Below are 4,317 nucleotides of genomic sequence, written 5' to 3'. Positions count from 1 at the left end.
TGCAACAAAAATCTGTGCATATAAGGGATTTGGGGGCCACCATCATCACCACCACCATCACCATCATCACCACCACCACCACCATCACCATCACCACCATCTATACCATCACCATCACCACTACCATCTACACGATCACCATCACCACCTTCACCACCGTCTACACCATCACCACCATCACCACCGTCACCACCATCACCACCGTCTACACCACCACCGTCACCACCATCTACACCATCATCACCACCATCACCACTGTCACCACCATCTACACCATCACCACCACCATCACCACCATCTATACCATCACCATCACCACCGTCACCACCACCACCACCATCACCACCACCACCACCACCATCACCATCACCACCATCTACACCATCACCATCACCACTGTCACCACCATCACCACCACCATCACCATCACCATCCCCACTGCCTCCATCATCATCAGAAGCACCATGGTCATCATTCTGTATCACCATCATTAACGTCTGTCTCGACTATCCTAGGTTCTCATAAAATAAGAACAGATCAGCTGATGGCCCCTCCCCCCCAGAGCAACAACGACAAGGTTCTGAACAGCCGGTACCAGGTGGGAGCAGAGGTCCTCATCCCGCTCTGGAGTCTCCCTGCTGGAGCTGGGCGCCGTGGCAGTATCGCAGCCAATGAGGTTTATCCGAGGCGCGATTATTGCTAATTGGAATCTCCCTGCTGGATGGGCCTCACTCCAGTCTCCGCCCTGCAAAGCTGCAAACCTCAGACATGGCCAGCCACCGTCCCTGCTCCCTGCCCCCGTGGGGTCCTCACCAGCTCTATATGCTCTGTGGGGGACCCAGGACCACAGGAGGATGGGCTGGATCGGGAGACCTGTGCCACACTGGGTACATCTGTGCTGAGTGGTTCCTGATGGAAATCCCTCCTTCAGCCGCCCCAGTCAAGGTCAGCATGGCGCTGGTGCCTAATATCTGAGCCAGGACATCGAGCCTTCTTCTAATTCAGGCTGTCCAGGGGACCCCGGTTCCTGTCTACACCATGTCTCTCTCTCTCTGAGACTGTTTTCATTCCCTGTGGTTGCTGTGACAAATTAGCACAAACTTGGTGGCTTTAAATGACACAAATATTGTCTCATGATACTGTGTGAGAAGGCCAAATGTCCGGCACCAAGATGCAGCAAGAACACCCTCCCCGGAGGCTCCAGGGAGAGGAGAGCCCTTGTCTTTCGCAGCTTCTGGTGCCCTTGGCATTCCTTGGGCCGTGACCATATCTCCGTCTGTGCCCATGGGGCCAGGCCCCTGCCTCCTGAGCATCGCTGGCCCCACGGCTGACGCAGACCTGGGGGAGGGCTCCCCCTCTGCCACACTGACACGCAGACCTCGAGGAGGGCCCCCCCCCGGGATACTGACCTCCGGGGACCCCCCCCCCCCGCCTGGGACGCACACCTCCAGGAGGATCTCCCACTGGGACGCAGAACCCAGAGACAGAATCCACGAGACTCACTGTCCCCACATGGGGCCCGGGCTCCGCATCTTCTCTGAGGCTCCTCAGGCTCCGGGGAGCAGCAGTGGAGGGCTCAGCCGGGGTCCTCTTCACCCCGATTACCCAGGAGGCCCTGAGAAGGACGGGCCACGTCTCCTGAGCGCCATGAGGCACAGGGTCCTGCCTCCGCGTGTCCTGCAATCACCTGCTGGAAGGAAGGTCACCTCGATTCCCTTGACGGGGGTGACAGAACCGAGCTCCCAAGTGCAAGGTCCCCTCAGGGTCACAGAGTGAGAGGCAACGCTCACATCTAAGCTGAGTCTCCGTGTGTGCGGTCACCAGGAAGATCCGCTGTCCCTGTTTTGGGGTCACGGGGCAGCTCAGTGCCTGGAGAACATCGACCACAGAGAGCCTGGCCCTTCCCCACCTCAGGGCTGATGTGGGTCAGGAGGCCACGCTTCTGGCCCCAGGGACAAGCCTCTTGCCGTGCGCCCCCGGTACAGTCCCTGGACCCTCCAGGCCTCTGATGGGTCACCTGAAAAGTGGAAAAGAGAGTCCCTCCTTCCTTCATGGGGCCCTGGGTCTGACGGGGTGGAGGGGGATGAAGATGCCTGGAGGAGGGAGGGGGAGCACAGGTCAGGGCTCCCAGGGCCGCCCAGGAGCCCAGGCCCCGAGGGCTGGTCCAGAGGCTGCTAACCGTCAGGGGACAGAGCTGGACCCACACCTGTGCCTGGACACGGGCTCAGCCGCCTCTCCACAGCCCTGCTCGGGGCCCTGCCGTCTCCAGCCCCTCCCTGGCTGCCCACCTGGGTCCCCATCCATCATGCCCATGATGCCCCACCTCTCTGTGGCGCCCTCCCTTCCCGAGTGCCACCCTCCATCTCTGTTGGACACCAAGGAGCCCAACCCTCAGGGCCGCCCACCTCCCCTAACGAGGACAGAGCGCGTCACAGTGTCCCCGCGGAGAGCAGACAGGCAGTGATGGCCTCGCCCCGCCCCTGCCGCCCTGGGCGCCTCTGGCAGGAGCTTGCCTCCTCTTTCCAAGCATAAACGGCAACTGGCTGTGGCTCCCACGCCCCCAGGCCTGGCTCTGCCAGCTCTCTGGGTAGCTGACAGCTGTCGCACGCTGTGGCGGGCATATGCTCGCCCAGCCTCACCCCGCCAGCAGGGGGGCCTGCAGCCTGCGATGGGAAAGCTGCCCTCAGGCCCCAGGCCCTGCCTGCTCTGTGCTCCTCTGCCCCCCCCCCCACCGCCTCCCCCCCATCCGGCTCCCCAGGGGGCAGCATGGCCCTGACTGGTGTAGGCGCCACCAGCTCGGCTCAGGGTCCCTTCTCCGTGGGCCTCAGTGTCTCTTCTGTACAGTCAGGCCCGTGGCCCCAAACCTCTTCCGAGTCTGTTATCCCAGCAGAGACGTGCGAGGCCCCACCTGGGACTGGGGTACAGACGAAGCCCTCGTTTTCCATGGGGGCACCCACTCTCGTGCTGGGGGCTGAGAGGTCAGGCAAAGGCCAGGGGGCCTTGGGGGGTAGTTGGGTTAGAAAACCCTGGTCCCGGAGCAAGATGCCCCCTTCTAGCCCCCCTTCAAACCCCCTTCTAGGTCCCCTTCCAGCCCCCACTGAGCAGTCTCAGGTCGGAACCCAGGGCTCAAGGGAAATGGGCAGCCGGCGCCTCCAGATCATGGTTCTGGAGGGTGACATTGGCTGATATGACACCAGGGGCCATCACTACACACACACACACACACACACACACACACACACACCCCTTGTCCTCGGGGAACAGACTTCCATGGGAGGATTTTGTGATTTGGGGAAAAGCATGTAAGGCCCCAGGGGGACCACACCCGATGCGCCATGGCCAGGGAACGTGGCCAACTGGTGAGGGAGGCAGGCAGCTCCGCCCGGGCCCTTTCCTTGCGGTCAGCACGGCCGGTGTGGTCTGGAGGGGGGATGGCCAGCCTCTGTGTATGGTGGGAGGGGGGAGGCGGGAGGACTCTGAGAAGGGCAGGTGGTGGTGGAGTGGGAAGGACTCACAGGGGCTGGAGCAGTGTGATCGTACTCACTCGGCTGGGGGCGGTGGGGGTGGGGTGGGCAGCAAAGGACGGGCCTTTAGGGGTAACCACCCCCAACCAGGGCATGTGCAGAGGGCAGGGGACATCGGGAGGGGCCCCAGGTGGATTCTGGATGTACCCCTGCCCCCTAATACCAGACTCATAGAAGCACCAGGTCAGGGAACGACAGAAGATCCATGACTTTTTGGAAACGACCTTGACCATGGTGTCTGGGGTTCTGAAGGGCTCCTAAGGGCCAGCCGATGCTTGGTTAATATTCATGCCAGGAATTAACCGGGTGACATCAGATGCCAGAGTCGTGCCTCAGAGAACTGTCCTTTGACGCCACACCAGGGCTCTAGCAGGACATTCCCTCCCTACAGACCTCATACCTGACCTTTGCCCCCTACTTCCCACCATTCCTGCATGGACCTCAAGTGGTCCAGACTCTCATTTTCCCCTTCCGTCTCCATCACTGTCCAGGGGACATGCGGGGCCTCAGCCTTGCCCGCCTTGGCGTGCCCTGGTTTGGACCATCAGCTGCCTTGCTGACTTTGCCCCCTGGCATCGGGCATTGCTCAGCCTGTCCCCGGACCCCAGGCCCTGGGCTTGCTCTGCCCCCACCTTCACGTCTGGCCCGCGGCTGGGGCTTGGTCTTCAAGGAGTGCAAATTTCCCTAAAGCATCTGACAAGGCTTAGCTCCAAGTCTCCACCCCACTCTTGCTCAGGTCCCCGGGACCCAGTGCTGGATGGAAACTTGTCTCCCCATCACACACGCTCCAAGG

The 4,317-nt window shown here is 61.5% G+C and overlaps 1 non-coding gene across 1 annotated transcript; it reads left to right on the top strand.

Annotated features, from left to right (window-relative positions):
- The first annotated feature begins 642 nt into the window (after nt 1-642).
- Nucleotides 643-779, top strand: LOC120232349. Its single transcript, XR_005528547.1, has one exon. It is a non-coding gene; the product is annotated as a U4 spliceosomal RNA (small nuclear RNA).
- The last annotated feature ends 3,538 nt before the right edge of the window (nt 780-4,317 follow it).

Source organism: Hyaena hyaena, unplaced genomic scaffold, assembly GCF_003009895.1.
Source record: "Hyaena hyaena isolate Hyena2069 unplaced genomic scaffold, ASM300989v1 scaffold_69, whole genome shotgun sequence".
NCBI classification, from domain to species: Eukaryota; Metazoa; Chordata; class Mammalia; order Carnivora; family Hyaenidae; genus Hyaena; species Hyaena hyaena.
Note: the sequence above shows the minus strand (reverse complement) of the source record. Positions and strands in the feature narration are given on the sequence as shown.